The sequence below is a fragment of the Triticum aestivum genome, chromosome 6A, assembly GCF_018294505.1.
Source record: "Triticum aestivum cultivar Chinese Spring chromosome 6A, IWGSC CS RefSeq v2.1, whole genome shotgun sequence".
Lineage (NCBI taxonomy): Eukaryota > Viridiplantae > Streptophyta > Magnoliopsida > Poales > Poaceae > Triticum > Triticum aestivum.
The window spans coordinates 581,391,568-581,410,120 of NC_057809.1; positions in this window are offsets into that span (position 1 = coordinate 581,391,568).

An 18,553-nucleotide genomic window follows, 5' to 3' on the forward strand; every position below is an offset into this window, starting at 1 on the left:
CCCCCGCTCCACCGCCGTCGCCGATGATATTTTCAAGTAACAAATTTGAACATATTTTTTAAAAAATTATTACTGTTTTTATAAAAAATATTACTGTTATGATTTAAACAAGTTTGAGCATATTTAAACACAAATAAATATCAAAAACAACATTTAAAATGTATAAAAAAATATTGGGGAGCCTGGGAATCGAACCCAGGACCTCCTGTTGTGTGTGCTGTGTGTTGACCAGTCGGGCTAGTGGGTGGGTTCTGTTGTAGATAGGGTTAGGCTGTAGATATGGTTAGTGGGCTAGATTAAGACAAAATTCTAATGGCGCACCGAGGGGAGGTGCGCCATTAGAATAGTCATACTTATGGCGCACGGCTGAGTGGTGCGCCATTAGAACCCTCCCCCTAGCTATCCTCCCTCTCCCTCGCCAGATCCCCTTCGACCCTCTCTCCCTCGCCACCAGATCCACCCGCGCGCTGCCCCGACCCATGAAGCCGCCGCCCCGACCCTCACCGGACTCCACCCCCGCCGCCCCCGCGCCCCCGCGCCCCCACCCCCGCTGCCCCGACCCTCGCCGGACTCCTCCTCGCCGTCTGCGCCTTCTTCCACCTCCGGCCACCGCGGCCTCACCGTCTGTGGAGGTATCTGCTTGACGGACGCGCTCCTCGACGGCGGCGCGAGCCTCCTCGCGTGGCTGCTGCTCATCGACGACGGTTAGTCTCTGTCCCTCCCTCCCTCTCTCCCCCGCTCATCCCCATGCCCTCACGGGGCGGCGACCTAGGGTTAGGAGCAGGAGCTCGCCGCCGCTGCCCCTTCGTGCCGCCGCTGCTGCTTCTTGCGGCCGCCTTTCCCGCGCGCTCGTGCGCGGACTCCGGGCCCCACGTGCTCGTGCGTTGCTGCCGCCGTCACACGGCTACTGCTTCTTGTTGTCAGTTTGCTACCATACATTCAATTCCTGCCATGCTTATCTTCAATTAACCATAGGGTTCCTAAGGTTTCTCAGATAGAGATATAAGTAACGGCCATTATAGATAGATGCGTGCAAATCATGTTGTTAAGATTTCCATACATGTAGCTACCATTTGGTCATACAAATTGGTGCTCCTGCATATTGTTTTTGGTCCTTATAAATTGTTCAGTAGTGTTCCTGGAGGATGACTAAGGAATTAGTGCTCTGTTATGATTTCTTGATAGAATTGTCGAACTACTGTCCTATGTATTAGTACTGATTATTTGGGTCCTTATCCTTGCTTCAAAGGATGCTGGTAGGTAAATTGGTGGCCTTATTAACCATGCTATGCCATTGTTAGCTATATTAGTACTGATTATTTGGTTAGCTGTAGTAGGAGAGTGCCTGCTGATTAGTGTTTATTTGCTTTTTTGGCGCTTAATTGGTTATTTGTCTGAAGTAGTGTTAGTTCTGATCATGATTGTTGTGCTTATGGCTTTAGAAAATGATAAACTGTTTGAATCTGATAGGCAGGTGTCCTTTTAGATTTTGTTGGTAAATCTGTTTTATTCAATGGTTATTGACAGTAGATTATCATTCTTATTTTAGGAAGTCTATTCCTGCAATATCATTGTTACCTTTTATTTGGACTACTACTGCTAGGACTTGCTCCAGATTTTAGGATTTCTTTTCTTTTAGGATTTATTTTCTTCTAGGACTAGGTTTTTATTATTTTTCTGTTGTGATTGTTTTTTGAGCTCTTTCTTTTTCATTTCCTACTATCCTTATCCTAATTATCTTAAATTGTTATGATGTGTGTAACAGGATTAGATCTTGGATTTGCTAGTGGACTTTGGGAGTTTCTTAGCCAGCTTGGTGACTCCATATTTTTCACTATTTCAGCAAGTCTTTTGTAAGCATTAAACTTTCAGCACTACATTTCTATCTTATGTGTACATTTGTTTGCTTCCAATTGCTATATATGTATTGTTGTTACTAAAAATGATGAAGCTCCTGTCAATTGCTATACATATATATGTGTATGATGATCCTCCTTTCCTGCAGTAGTATAACTAGGATATGAAGCACATTGAACTAACAATCTTGTATGGTGCCTAAACTACAATGATTCAGGAACATCAGATGACTCGAGGGTTGCAGTACATGGAATGCATTTGCAAATGCAGCCAAAACCTGATATATACCAAAAAAGATTGTTATATTCCTCCCTGGTACAATAAATAATAAACTAAAATAGTTCCTGGTACAAAAAGAATAAACTATACATAGTTAATTTCTTCTCTTCAGCATCTTTCTGAATGACCCTAATTGTCACTGACAATATCTGGACAAAATGAAAACAATTTAACTTCAGTACTTCAAGTAATTTGCATGAAAGATTTTTGAAGTCCAACTTCTGAATCCAGAATTTGATTAGTTCCATAAATTTGTATGACCACAGATTTAGAAAATTTTCAGAGATTTGTATGACCAAAGATACAGTTCAGATTTGATTAGTTCCATAAATTTGTATGACCAAATATATATTTCAGATTTGTATAGTTTCAGAGATTTGTATGACCAAAGATACAGTTCAGATTTGAATTGTTTCAGAAATTGGTATGACCAAAGATGCTATTGTATATAAATGGGCTATTGTAGAACTGTTCTTCATCTTTACAGTGTTGTTGTATAGAAATATGCTGAATTTTCTGCTCTGGTTGTTTCTCAAAGAAATTTAGCAAAAAAATGGGGTCCTGGGAGACGCCGCTGCTGCTTGAGGCCCTTGAGAGGCCCTTCGTGTCGTGATGATTTTGCAGGTACCCCGAGAGGCCCTTGAGTTTGCCGGAATGTCGATTAACTTCCGTTCTGGCAAATTCGGGTACTCCATATGTCCTATTTTCAGCAAAGGTCATGCTGAAATTTTTCGTGAATTTTAGCATGACTTTGCTAAAAATCGGACATATGAGGTACTTGCTACTAATGCATGGGCCGGGGTATCTTAGTACTTAATTAAGTAGGATCAACTGCCCATTTATTCTTGCTGTATTAAACTAGGTGGCAATAGAGCCAAGTGATTAGTGCCAAGTGATTAGGCCCAACCTAGGGTGCCTCGGCATCGATAAACCCTAAATGATGAAAACTTAACTTGGCTGCCCCGGATGACACGGTGTCGATGAGAACCTAAATGATGTACGCTTAGGCTTTTAGGGTGCCTCGGCATCGACAAACCCTAAATGATGAAAGCTTAGGCTTTTAGGGTGCCTCGGTGTCGACAAACCCTAAATGATGAGACCATGATCTTGTTCCTTGACAATAACCAAACTTTTTCCTATTTAGAGCGAAACATGGCCCACAACGATGAGGCCGGTGGTTCGGGCGGCAAGAAATTCTGGGAGCTGTCCCAGGAGATGGAGGAACAACCTCACCGCTATGAGGACACCGCGGAAGACACCGATCCTGATTACACAACCCCTAGTGGCGTTGGGGATGACACCACTGATGGTGCCGCCGAGGATGCCACCATTGATGATGGAGGCGCACACACAGATGGCAGCCAACTGAAGAAGCAAAGGAAGGACCGGCGCCCAAATGCGCTCCGCACCGTCAAGGAGGAATTCACTCAAGTGGACTCCGACAGGAATCCAACGGAGCCCAAACATATAGTCAAGGGGTACTCGGTGGGCGCCGCCGATGTTCCTTGCACTCTTCTGCACTTCGTGGGCGCCGAGTTGGTCGATGTCTCCAAGGGCAGAATCGTTCAACCGGGCAACCCCATGTTCCACGGTAATCCGATGCCACCCACAATGTATAGGGTTGAAGTGGTTCGGGTGCTGCCAGGCTGCGACGAGCTGTTACCTCCGATTCGACCCGCTGGGGCCGACGAAGAAGATGAGATGACCCTCAGCACCTGCGTAAATTGGCCCCTGCTTTGGCCGAAGAGCCAGATTCGTTTGGGGGCGGGGGACACCACCCCACAGACAAGACCGCAAGTCGTGCCGGCGCCAAGCCATGGCAAGAACACCGCAACGCTACCGTACCTGCTGGACATCCCTATGGCACAGGATCCGGACAGCCCTATGGCACAGGATCCGGACAGCGACGAAAACGACGACGGTACATTTACCAAAGTTGATAAGTACTTTGCCGAACATGGGTACGCTGACGAGTTCTGCGGGCCTCTTTCTCAAGAACCCAACCAAGACGACTGCGATCTAGCTGGTACGGCAGAGAAATCCAATTGGAACAGGCGTCGTCTGGCGTTCAGTTCTTAGGACACGCCTCCAGCTCCCGCCTTCACCGAGCCTCAGATAGCTGAGGTGCGAAATATTATCAGCCCCAACATGCTCAAGAAGGCGGTCTGTGAGCAGAACTCGGTCCCATTACAGGAGATCAAGAAGAAGGGACGGAAACGAAAGACTAACAAGGGCGCCGGTGCGAGCCAGCCGGCACCGAGTTCGATCCGTGCTCAGGACGGGCCACCTTCACCTAAGGATATCTCGAGGAGGGTGCATGTGGCGGGTAGGGCAATGCTACCGCCAAATATGCTGAATGCCGCAACCGGTGCTATGCGGAGTCTGCACGGCAGTGTTCTTTCTTTGGAGAAGCGGCGTCTCAGAGAGAAGGATGTGGCATACCTGGTTTTCGTGGCCAAGGTGCCAGAGGGCGAGGACTTTGTGGATGGCGACATCGGGGGTACGATCATCCTGCGGTTTGATGACATCTTTGCTATGTTTAACCTTCATCCGCTGCACTACACCTTCGTTCGGCTGTTTTCGCTGAGTATGGAGATGCGGATCATTAGAGACAAGACCCCGGACATCGTGATAGTCGACCCCTTCTACATGCGTGCCAAGCACTTGAGCAGCGCTGGGGACCGCCAAGTTGCGAGTTCACACCTCGAAGGCGTCATTCTGGCAAACCCAGATAAGGATAACTTCCTTGTGGCTTACTTTCCCGAGTAAGTCATCCCTTAACCGCCCCGTAACATATGATTTCTTAGATTTCGATCGTTCTTTTTTTCTAACATTCCGTGTTCTGTGCAGTGACACACATTGCACACTCATCCTCTTAAGCCCGAAATATTCCATGGCCACGTATTTAGACCCGAACCGTAACTCCAAGATAGACTACACAAATGTCAAGAAAGTTCTTGATGATGTTCTCCCCGCCTACGCCAAATCTGGAGGCACCTTCACCAGGGCAATTCGTAAGTACGGCAAGCACATGTTCTCACACAATACGAAGTTCTGCTGCGTCAAGCAGCCGCCTGGCGGTCAGAAGGATGCCTACTATGCCCTCCATCACATGCGGGCGATCGTAAGGGACCATCATCAACTTCTGCTACCAGATAATCTCAAAGATTGGGCCGCGAGCTTGTCGGCAGTCCAGGACGCGGACCTCAGACAAGAATTCTTTCGCATCCAGTCGGAGTTTGCGGACATCATCCATCAAGATGTCCTTCATACCTCGGGGCAGTTCTTCCTCAGATATCAACCGTCCAACTGTGAGATAGATGAAATGCTACAAATGCAGGGTGACAACGACTGCGATTTCATGACCATCATGACAGACGGCGGCTTCATCCACGTTCCTGTCCGATGAGTCGAGTCGAAAGTAGTGATGTGTAGTTCTGAAACATTGATTGGCTCATGTTGTAATTATACTTTAATGAATTCGTATGTCTCTTTGGTTTGGACAGTCGTTCAACTTAGCTGTAATCGATGCTATTTATTAGTAGGACCATGAATCGTGCTATTAATGTCTTGCTTTTCTCTTCCGATCCTTTTGTTGCATACTTACATATTGCTTATGTATTGTCTGTTGTTTGGCTTGTGCATAGAGATGCCGTCGTATGTCGTGTACAAGGGTAAGGTTCCCGGAGTCTACGACGACTGGGAGGAGTGTCGGAGACAGGTTCACCGTTTTAGCGGTAACAGTTACAAAGGGTACACCACTAGGGCGGAGCCGGAATCTAGATACGCCCGCTATCTAGCGGGAGAGAGGAGGGAGCGTTGGAGGAACCGGATGAAGACCAGTTTCATCGTGATGGTGCTCATCGTGATGACCGCAGCTCTCTTCTATGTGATGGTAGTTTAGATGATCGATATCGACTTGTAATGTGAAGACAAACTCGATACTCGCGGTCTCGAGACTTGTAATGTTTTATCTTTGTTCGGTCTTTTGAATTCGGAGACTAATATGATGAATTGTATTCGGAGACTAATCTTCTATTGTATTCGATGAATCTGCTGTTGCTGTGTGCTGCTGTCTATATTCTGTCCAATAATATATTTTGTAACATGTGCAAAAATCAGAAAAGTAAAAAAACTAATATTCATACTAATGGCGCATCACCTCAAAGTGTGCCATTAGTATGCCAAAGGATACTAATGGCGCATCACCCCACAGTGCGCCATTAGTATGCCAAAGCACATGGTTAAATATGGCCCCCTGGGAGGCATACTAATGGCGCATGGTGTTCTATACTAATGGCGCATGGCGTGGTGCGCCATTAGTAAAAAATACTAGTGGCGTGGTACTAGTGGCGCACCAGTAGTGTGCCATTAGTAGGCAAAACTGGTGCGCCACTAGTAGCCCTTTTCCTAGTAGTGTCATATGCACTTATGATTGGAACTCTAGGAAGCATCCGCAACTACTAAAGATCATTAAGGTAAAACCCAACCATAGCATTAAAGTATCAAGTCCCCTTTATCCCATACGCAAACAACCTACTTACTCGGGTCTGTGCTTCTGTCACTCACACCACCCACCATAAGCAAATCATGAACATATTGCAAACCCTACAGCGAGGATCCCTCACGCTTGCGTGACACGGAGAGCACCATAGAACAGCACCAATAATAAAACATGCAACTCAAACCAATCTTGATCATCAAATAACCCATAGGACAAAATAGATCTACTCAAACATCATAGGATAGCCATACATCATTGGGAAATAATATATAGCGTTGAGTGTCGGTGTCAAAACCGGCGGATCTCGAGTAGGGGGTCCCGAACTGTGCGTCTAAGGCGGATGGTAACAGGAGGCGGGGGACACAATGTTTACCCAGGTTCGGGCCCTCTCAATGGAGGTAATACCCTACTTCCTACTTGATTGATCTTGATGATATGAGTATTACAAGAGTTGATCTACCACGAGATCGTAGAGGCTAAACCCTAGAAGCTAGCCTATGATTATGATTGTTGTTGTCCTACGGACTAAACCCTCCGGTTTATATAGACATCGAAGGGGGCTAGGGTTACACAGAGTCGGTTACAAGGGAGGAGATCTACATATCTGAATTGCCAAGCTTGCCTTCCACGCCAAGGAGAGTCCCATCCGAACACGAGACGAAGTCTTCAATCTTGTATCTTCATAGTCCAACAGTCCGGCCAAAGTATATAGTCCGGCTATCCGAGGACCCCCTAATCCAGGACTCCCTCAGTAGCCCCTGAACCAGGCTTCAATGACGATGAGTCCGGCGCGCAAATTGTCTTCGGCATTGCAAGGCGGGTTCCTCCTCCGAATACTCCATAGAAGATTTTGAACACAAGGATCATGTCCGGCTCTGCAAAACAAATTCCACATACCACCGTAGAGAGTACAATATTCCACAAATCTAATCTGCTAACAAATTTCATAGCATGACACTACGCCATGGCCCGGTCATTATTCGAACCGTTTTTCTCAACCAGCTACTGCACATATTGCGAGGCGGTTTTCCTGGCATGTCTTGTCGAAGAAGAGATCGTGTCCCCTTATCACAAGATTCTCATCAATATGGATGTGGGTAACCCAACCGCGCCATCAATCACGGCGCTTGGGGAATAAGCGAGTTTACCAGGCAAGTCGGGAGGCGCAGAATCCCTGCTGCCTTTTATAAGGGGATAAGGACTCCCTTTCGCACCCACACTTTCTTCTTCCTGATCCATTCCCCTTCGCTCGAGCTCCAGCGCCCGAGCGTTCGTCTTCTCCGCCCACAAAGGTCTTCCGAATATGTCCGGATCCGGAGCAGGAGGCAAGTGGATGGCCTCTACTATCCGGGAGAAGGATATCAAAAAGCTTCGGGAGGACGGGTACCTGGCCAAGAAAATCAGCCACCGCCTCCCGACGGCGGGACAGATCGTCCCTACTCTGGAACCCCACGAGAGGGCTGTATTCCTCCCTCATTTTGTCCGCAGGCTAGGGTTTCCCCTCCACCCGTTCGTTCACGGCATCATGTATTATTACGGGATTGATTTTCATGATCTATCCCCCAATTCCTTCCTCAACATCTCAACATTCATCATCGTGTGCGAGGCTTTTCTCTGCATCTCGCCACACTTCGGCTTATGGCTGAAGATGTTTAATGTGAAGTGTCGGTGTCAAAACCGACGGATCTCGGGTAGGGGGTCCCGAACTGTGCATCTAGGCGGATGGTAACAGGAGACAAGGGACACAATGTTTTACCCAGGTTCGGGCCCTCTTGATGGAGGTAAAACCCTACATCCTGCTTGATTAATATTGATGATATGGGTAGTACAAGAGTAGATCTACCACGAGATCAAGGAGGCTAAACCCTAGAAGCTAGCCTATGGTATGATTGTTGTATATTGAGGTTGTCCTACGGACTAAAACCCTCCGGTTTATATAGACACCGGAGAGGGTTAGGGTTACACAAAGTCGGTTACAATGGTACGAGATCTGAATATCCGCATCGCCAAGCTTGCCTTCCACGCCAAGGAAAGTCCCATCCGGACACGGGACGAAGTCTTCAATCTTGTATCTTCATAGTCCAGGAGTCCGGCTGAAGGTATAGTCCGGCTATCCGGACACCCCCTAATCCAGGACTCCCTCAGTAGCCCCTGAACCAGGCTTCAATGACGACGAGTCCGGCACGTAGATTGTCTTCGGCATTGCAAGGCGGGTTCCTCCTCCAAGTTCTTCATAAAAGTTTGTAAACACCAAGGGTAGTGTCCGGCTCTGCAAAATAAGTTTCCACATATTGCCATAGAGAGAATAATATTAACACAAATCTAATCTACTGACGTATTCCGTAGCGTGACATCATACTACGGCCAAGCCTTTATTTGAATCGTTTTTACTTCCCCACCTCAGCGCATTTTGCGAGGCGGTTTCCTTGGCACGACTTGTCAAAGCAGAGATTGTGTCCCTCATTTACGGGATTCTCATCAATACGGACGTGGGTAACCCAACCGCGCCATTTATCATGGTGTTTGGGAGATAAGCGAGTTTTACCAGGCTGGTGGGGACGCATAGCCGCATCCGCCCATATAAGGGGATAAGGATCCACCTTTTTACCTACGCCTTCTTCCTCCTTTGCCTATCCATCTTCTGCGCACCCGAGCTCCAGCGCCCAAGCCCGCACTTCCCACCTCAACCTTCTCCGGCAATGTCCGGAGCGGGAGGCAAGTGGATGGTCTCCTCCATCACAGAGGGCCATGTCAAAAAGCTAAGGAAGGCCGGATACTTGTCCAACAACATCGCACACCGGCTTCCTGAAAAGGGGCAGCTCCTCCCCACCCCAAGGCCCCATGAGAGGGTCGTATTCCTTCCCCATTTCCTCCGCGTACTGGGTTTCCCTCTTCACCCATTCGTCCGGGGGCTCATGTTCTACTATGGCCTGGATTTCCACGATCTGGCCCCGAACTTCGTCCTCAACATATCAGCGTTTATCGTCGTGTGCGAGGCCTTCCTCCGCATCCGCCCCCATTTCGGCCTTTGGCTCAAGACTTTCAACGTCAAGCCGAAGGTGGTGCGCGGCAGCCAGGCGGAGTGCGGAAGCGCCATGGCGGGCAAGATGGCCAATGTCCTTTGGCTCGAGGGCTCCTTTGTGGAGCCCTGAAGGGGTGGCAATCGGGGTGGTTTTACATCACCGAGCCGCGCGACCTTGATTGGGTCGCAGCCCCCGAGTTCCGGTCCGGACCCCCTATGCGGCTCACGTCCTGGAAAGAGACGGGCCTGTCATGGGGCAACGAGGGAGAGGTGACCGGACTGCAAACATGCATCCAGTCCCTGGTGAACAAGTAGCTCAAGCTTGTCAATATAGTCCAGGTTATGCTCGTCCGCCGTATCCTCCCGTGTCAGCAACGGGCCTTCAATCTGTGGGAGTTCGATCCGACGCAGCACCAAACCTTGAATAGGCTCTTCGACACGACATACGAAGATGCCTGGAAGGTGCTATTCAAGGGCGCCGAGGCTCCCGCATCCGCATCCGAGGATCGCGGATTCAGCACGCAGCGTCCAGCTAGTGTGGTGAGTTATCTTTTCCTTCTACAAGACATTTGTTTCTCATAGTTTGACTCTATGCGGGATCTAAACTCCCTTACCTTTGACAGGAGTGGCAGGCGAAGTTCGGACAGATCGACTGTCCGGCTCCTTTGCCCGAAGACCCAGCAGATGCTCGTTTATCGAAGCTGCTGGCTCTGGCACCTTACGTGGTGCCGGAGAAGAAGGCCAAGAAGAAGGCCACGGGGACTCGCAAGAGTTCCTGGCGTAGGGTGGTGTCAAACTCATCGTCCGACGACTCCGAGGTGCCCTCCTCCCGTGAAGACGAGGAGGAGGAAGAAGAAACCTCTCCCCCTCCAGCAGGGGGAGGAAAGAAGAGGAAGGCCGCCCCAACAGGGCAAGCCGAAGGGTCCAAGAAGGGGAAGACCCTTCCCCCGGACTACTCCACCGACACCGACGAGGGCGAAGAGGAGTGGCCGCAAAGGGCCAGGCGCCCGGCGGGATCGTAAGTATTCGGATACCAGAGTAACTCATAGCATTCCCTTGTTGCATAGCTTTTCCTTATGCCGAATGTAATTATGCAGCCCGCCCAAGGCCGGGCTCGACGAGTCGTCGACCGGCTCCCTGGATTCATCGGACGTGAATTCAGTTCCGCCCGCTGCCTCCCCCCGCACTACGGACGACGCCGAAGTGGCGTCGCGACAAGCTCCGGGCCAAGAGGAGGTGGTCCTAGAGGAGCCGCGAGGCGACCTCCCGGACTCCAGGAGTAAAGGGGACAAGACCCCCCAGGGCTCCCAGTCCGGCTTTGCACCAGACACCGTGCTGGAATCCTCAACGGTTCCGGAGTGCGGCAGGCGACCTCCTTCTAAGAGGAGCAAGCCTACTAAGCCGGCGGCCCCCGTCCAACCGGAGGCGCCGGACAATTTGCTGGAGGTGCTTAACGGTGCCTTCATCAATGAGGATCACCGTACTATCATGAGTATGGTGCTTCAGAAGGTTCAGTCCGCCAAGAGCGGACTGACTGAAGCTTGTGCTAGCCTTCTAACAGGCTTTGAGGTAAGTAAGAATATGTAAAAATATTACCGCATAGACAGTAGCCCCTGATGCTCTGTTTGGCGTTCGAAAAGAAAAGCCGAATAGAGGATCTAATAAACTTCACAGGAGTCTAACAAGAAAGAGTCAATATGCGTATGCAGGCTTCGCTGCTTGCGACCGCCGCACTGACTGCAGAGGTAGGCACCCTGAAGCAGGGTCTCGAGCGGTCCGAGCGAGAGCTCGGCCTGGCCAGGCGGCAACTCGAGGAGAAAGAAGGTAAGAGGTACCTTATAGAAATATATAAAAAGATGCAATTGCAAAAAATGATAGGATTATGCTACTTATTGCAGGGGCCACAACTGAGGTGGCCACCCTCAAGCAGGCGCTGTCCGAGGCCGAGAAGAGAGCGGCCTCAGAGCGCACCGAGCGGGAGAAATTTGAGGCGCAGGTCGGCGAGGCGCAGCAAGAGCTTCAGGCTCTCATGAAAAAACATGAGAGTTTGGAGCTTGACTCGAAGACGCGAGTGTCCGAGCTCGCGGCGGCCATTGAGACTGCCAAGTCTGCCAAGGCCGAATCCCAGAAGGCCCTCCAAGAATTGGATGCGGTGAAAAAGATAGCGGCGGGTAAGGCATTCTTTATGCAAAGCAAACATACGAAAGTAAGCTACTTGTTACTTACCCGAATCTGGTGCTCTCCAGGAGCGTTCGCAGATCTTCCCCGGAGCGTGTCTGGTGCCGCCGCATTCTACCGAGCCGAGGAGGGCAGTTCGACAGAGGAGGTGTTCTGGTCTCAGTATGCTGAGGCCGAACACCCTGTGCCCTTGAGCGACCAGCTGAAGCAGCTGGTCAAGCTCCACAAGGCGGCCGAACAGGCCATGAAGGGCCTCATAGTTCGGCTGTGGCCTGGAGAGGCCCTGCCTGGGAGCTACTTCGGATTGGTGTGGCGGCTGGTGGAATCCTGTCCAAGGCTCGAGGTCATCAAGCGTTCTGTCTGCATCAAAGGTGCCCGGAGGGCCCTTGCCCGTGCTAAGGTGCACTGGGGCAAGCTGGACGGTGAGAAGCTTGTGAAGGATGGGCCACCGCCAGGGAAAGAGCACCGCAAGCCCGAGAATTATTATAAGGATGTTCTGAAGGGTGCCCGCCTTATGGCGGATGAATGTACCAAGGATGTAATTTTTGAATGAACTCGCTCGTATTGTCCTATGCGCTGAAAACTTGTTCATGTGTGCTAAGCAATGCTCGTTGAATTTAAAGTATTACTTTCTGTGCGGCCGTTTATCAAAAATTGAGAGATGGCCAGTCGTCGGCTTCTGCCCCCATGCCCCTAGTGCTGGGGTGTTCGGGATAAACCTGAGCGCTCTTTTTCCCATGTTTGGGTCCTTCGAGGGAGGCACTCAGCACAACGAACAAGGCAATCGGACTATAATGCTTGAACACTCTCACTTAGCCATAGAACTCTATAATTTTAAATTTCGGCGAAGCCCCTAGTATTCGGAAGACCGAGTTCGGGGCGCTATCCACGCCTTGGCCGGACAAAGCCGGTTCCTCGCTCTAAGCGGCATAAGTCTTTAAGGACTCGAAAAACCTCTCGAACAGCGACCGGTCTCTCGCTTCATCATGACAGTCAGTTTTAGCTTTCTCTACTGAGGTGCTCAGCCCAGCTCAACTAGGGCACAATCATAGTAGTTCTCCTAGTGCTACCTTAGCCGATATAGCGGAATGTAAGGTGCCAAAACATAGGAGCCGGGCAAACCCAACTATTGACCCAAGACATGATTCGGAGCCGATGCATATAATGCTATAAGTTCGGGGTGTCGCACTTGTGAAAGTGTTCGGACTTCTTACACCATGTTGGGGGCTACTGAAGCCCCTGGCGTATTTGCCGTACCACAGTGTACGGGTGCAACATGTCATGAATGAACATATATTGGTAAGAAAGGTAATGCAAAAATAGATAAAGACTATGCATTGTTTAAAAAGGCTGCGATCAAAGCAGAATGATACAGATAGCGTGATATGCAAACGTGGACTATTTAACATGTCCGGTTTAGGGACAGGCTGCGGAACTGTATGCAAAACAGGTATACTGCTCGTGATAGAGACCACCTGGGAGTTCCATAATGCGGCATGGCTTGTCTGCTTCCCTGGTTCTTGCATCGTTTGTGCGGCAGTTGAATTGCCGAACAGGTCGTCCGAAGTATGGAGTCCTAAGAGGAAGAGAAAATTAAAGAAGAATTCGGCAGCCCCTAGTACGGTTGAAGCCGTGTTTTGGGCGTGCCGTGATGGTGCCCCTTCCCCAGCACCCATGGTATTTTGAGAGCGTAGTTATGTACGCGAAGTGCTAGTTTTGCTATTTCGCCAGGGCTGGGGTTGGGGCTGCATTGCTACGCCAGCTCGGAACGTGCCAGGCGGTCTTTTTGTAGGTTACTCCAGGCGCGCTTGACAGTGTCCGGCCTTTTGAAGGTTGGACTGGAAAATTGCCTAGAGAGGCTGCTTTGTACTTCTGCTGCGAGCGCTGCCGTGTGCTCCTCCATTTGGAGGGAGCGTTCGGTGTTTCCGTTGACCGTGATTACTCCTCGAGGGCCTGGCATCTTGAGCTTGAGGTATGCATAGTGCGGTACCGCATTGAACTTTGCGAATGCGGTTCGTCCGAGCAGTGCGTGATAGCCTCTGCGGAACGGGACTATGTCGAAGATTAACTCCTCGCTTCAGAAGTTATCCAGAGATCCGAAGACCACTTCAAGTGTGACTGAACCTGTACAGTTGGCCTCTACACCTGGTATGACGCCTTTAAAGGTCATTTTGGTGGGCTTAATCCTTGAGGGATCTATGCCCATTTTCCGCACTGTATCCTGGTAAAGCAGGTTCAGGCTGCTGTCGCCGTCCATAAGGACTCTTGTGAGATGAAATCCGTCAATAATTGGGTCTAGAACCATTGCGGCGAACCCGCCATGACGGATGCTAGTGGGGTGGTCCCTTCGATCAAAAGTGATCGGGCAGGAGGACCATGGGTTGAACTTTGGGGCGACTGGCTCCAGCGTGTATACGTCCCGTAATGCATGCTTCCGCTCCCTTTTGGGGATGTGGGTTGCGTATATCATGTTCACCATCCGCATTTGTGGGGGAAAACCCTTCTGTCCACTGTTGTTCGGCGGCCTGGGCTCCTCCTCGTCGTCTCTATGCAGCCCCTTGTCTCTATTTTCGGCATTTAACTTGCCTGCCTGCTTGAACACCCAACAATCCATGTTGGTGTGATTGGCTGGCTTTTCGGGGGTGCCATGTATCTGGCACAAGAGGTCGAGTATTCGGTCCAAACTGGACGGGCCCTGAGTATTTCTTTTGAATGGCTTTTTCCGCTGACCGGATTTGTAGCCTCGGAATCCGGCATTGACTACCGTATCCTCGTTGCTGTCGCTGTTAACACGGCGTTTTTGCTTGTTCCGGCGCGACCTGCCACTTTTGTCCTTGGTATCCGAATTACCAAGGTTCTTGGTTAAGTTGTTGCTGCGAGCTAGCCAACTATCTTCTCCCGCGCAAAAGCGGGTCATGAGTGTCGTGAGGGCTGCCATAGATTTCGGCTTTTCCTGTCCAAGGTGCCGGGCAAGCCACTCGTCGCGGATGTTATGCTTGAAGGCTGCTAGGGCCTCTGCGTCCGGACAGTCGACTATTTGGTTTTTCTTTGTTAGGAACCGTGTCCAGAATTGCATGGCCGATTCCTCTGGCTGCTGAATTATGTGGCTTAGGTCATCAGCGTCCGGTGGTCGCACATAGGTACCCTGAAAATTGTCGAGGAATGCGGCTTCCAGGTCTTCCCAAGAACCGATTGAATCTGCCGGCAAGCTGTTAAGCCAATGCCGGGCTGGTCCCTTAAGTTTGAGTGGGAGGTATTTGATGGCGTGTAGATCATCGCCGTGGGCCATGTGGATATGAAGGAGATAATCCTCGACCCATACCGCCGGATCTGTTGTGCCATCGTATGATTCGATGTTCACGGTTTGAAACCCTCAAGGATTTTATGATCCATTACATCATCTGTGAAGCATAGTGGGTGTGCGGCGCCTCTGTATTGGGCTATATCACGATGCAGCTCCAATGAGCATTGTCTACTGTGTTCGGCCCGGCGGGATTTATTATGTCCGGAGTGACGATCCCCGTCACGTGTCGTAGGGCGCCCACGCAATCCGTAGATCGATCTTGTTTGTCTTGCCTTGTCCTCCAGTATCTCTCGCAGGTCTGGCGCGTTTTCCCGTGCCTTAGCATGTTTTGAGCGGCGCCGGGGCACGGCTTGAGTGGAGGGCCGGGAGGCCTCTCTGTCACGGCCACGAGGTGGCCGGTCGGCCATGTCATGTGCTGGTGATGTAGGTGCTTCCTCCTCTAATCGGGGTAGTAGCCTGCGCTTTGGGTAACTCTTGGAGGGGCGTTCGAGTTCACGCTCTTCGGCCGCAAGGACTTCAGTCCATCTGTCAGCTAGCAAATCTTGATCAGCTCTAAGCTGTTGCTGCTTTTTCTTGAGGCTGCTTGCCGTGGCTATAAGCCTGTGTTTAAAATGCTCTTGTTCGGCGGGATCCGTTGGCACGACGAATTCGTCGTCGTCGAGGCTTGCCTCATCTTCGGAGGGAGGCATATAATTATCATCCTCAACCTCTCTGCCTGCCGCTCTCTCGTGAGGGCTGGCTTCTCCATCCTCCTGTGCCGAATCTTGCTGGAGGGGGTGTTCTTCGGCGCTATCCGGAGTAGTATTAACTCCCGTGCCGGAATCACCTTTTTGCTTTGGCGGGATTTAGAGCGGCGCCGCTGACGCCGGCGCTTGGTTTGTTTCTTGAATGCGTCATCCTCCGTTGTTCCATCGCCATCTCCATCTTTTGGAGTGTCCACCATATATATGTAATATAACGAGGTGGCCTTCCAGTGCCCTACAGGTGCTGGTTCTTGGTCGTCTCCTGCATCGTCGTCCATACCATCGATGTCTTCAGAGTCGAAGTCGAGCATGTCGGTTAAGTCGTCGACAGTGGCTACGAAGTGGGTGGTGGGTGGGCTTTGAATTTCTTCATCGTCCGTATCCCAACCTTGCTGACCGTAGTCCGGCCAGGGCTCTCCTGATAAAGAGAGAGACTTTAGCGACTTCAGGATGTCGTAGAAGGGCGAGTGCTGAAAGATGTCCGCGGCGGTGAACTCCATGATCGGCGCCCAATCGGATTCGATCGGCGGGTGCGCGGAGGGCTCGGAGTCCGGAGAGGAATCCGGCCCCTCGGAGTCACGGGCCTTGCGGGGTGCGGGGCTGGCGTTCGGCTCGATCGCCTTTGAGATTGCAGCCCCCGAGGCGGCGTCCAACCACTCATCCTCGACCAGCAGTGGGCTCCGAATTAAGGGTCGGAACCAATGCGTGCACGGCCTCCAGGACACTGTTCGGTGGCAGAGCTAGATCATGCCCATCGAGACAGTGCGGCGCGCTTGGCTGTGGCTCGAATCCGTCGAAGATCAAGTCCCCGCGGATGTCAGCCGTGTAGTTTAAACTTCCAAACCTGACCTGATGGCCAGGGGCGTAGCTTTCGATCTGCTCCAGGTGGCCAAGCAAATTGGCCCGCAGTGCGAAGCCGCCGAAGACAAAGATCTTTCCGGGAAGAAAAGTCTCACCCTGGACCGCATCGTTGTTGATGGTCAAAGGAGCCATCGGGCCTAAAAGCAACGACACAGAGGAACTCTTAATGAAAGCACCAATGTCGGTGTCAAAACCGGCGGATCTCGGGTAGGGGGTCCCGAACTGTGCGTCTAGGCGGATGGTAACAGGAGACAAGGGACACAATGTTTTACCCAGGTTCGGGCCCTCTTGATGGAGGTAAAACCCTATGTCCTGCTTGATTAATATTGATGATATGGGTAGTACAAGAGTAGATCTAGCATGAGATCAAGGAGGCTAAACCCTGGAAGCTAGCCTATGGTATGATTGTTGTATATTGAGGTTGTCCTACGGACTAAAACCCTCCGGTTTATATAGACACCGGAGAGGGTTAGGGTTACACAAAGTCGGTTACAATGGTAGGAGATCTGAATATCCGCATCACCAAGCTTGCCTTCCACGCCAAGGAAAGTCACATCCGGACACGGGACAAAGTCTTCAATCTTGTATCTTCATAGTCCAGGAGTCCGACTGAAGGTATAGTCTGGCTATCCGGACACCCCCTAATCCAGGACTCCCTCATGAAGCCCAAGGTAGTGAGCGGCGAGCACGCCAAGTGCGGGGGCGCTATGGTGAGCAAGATGCCCAGCGTCACATGGCCAACAGGTACTTTTAATGATTTCGTCAAAGAGTGGTAATAGTGGTGGTTTTACATCACTGAGCTGCGCGGCAAGGAATGGGCCGCTGCTCCCGAGTTCCGATCCGGAGCCCCTTTGCGGCTTACGTCCTGGCCCAAGAAGGGCCTGAACTGGTCTTCGCCCGATGAACTGTCGGTGCTCCAGACGTGCGTCAAGGATATGGAAGACAAGAACATCGAACTTGTCGATGTAGTCCAGGTGATGCGGGTTCACCGGATCCTGCCTTGTCAACACCGGACTTGCAATCTATGGGAATTCGATCCGGCCAAGCACCAGACCCTGCGAGAGCTCTTGGGCTCCTCGCGCAAAGATATCTGGAAGGTGCTTTTCAAGTCTGGCAAATCATGGCCGGACTCGGCCGAGGACCGCGGGTACCAATTGTCCCGCCCTGCAAGCTCAGTAAGTTATTATACGTTTTATCCGCATAACCCAAGGGAAATGCTTAATGTGTTCTCCTCAACTCTCCTAGGGCTGGACGAAGAAGGCGGGGCGGATCCACTGTCCGGCCCCGCAGCCCGAAGAACCGGCCGGCCCACTTCTGACGAAGATGCTGGTCCCGGCGCCTTACAAGGTGCCGAAGAAGAAGGCCGAGAAGGAGGCCAAAAAGACCCAGGGAGGTCTTCGTCGTCGTGACACTTCGAACACAATATCTGAAGGCTCCAATGCCTGTTCTGCCTCCAAAGAGGACAAGGAAGAGGAGGAAGACGAATCCCCAACGGGGGGAAGAAAGAAGAGGGCGGCCTCCATACACTTGGAGGCCGAGTTGCCTAGAAGGAGAAAAGCTCCTCTTTTGGAGGAGTCCACTGCGGCCGCCGACAGCAGCCCGGCGTGGGATCCCAGGGCCGAGCCCCTGGTGAACTCGTGAGTATATAAAATCTGAACACGTTTATGCGTCCAGACTCATCATGGCGTAATATTTTAACCCGAGCCATATTTTTTGTAGTTCGGCGAGGTCCCGCACCGAACAATCTTCATCAGAGGATTTGCTGAGCTCGGATGCTATGGAGAGTGGGACGCCCCCGAAGGCCC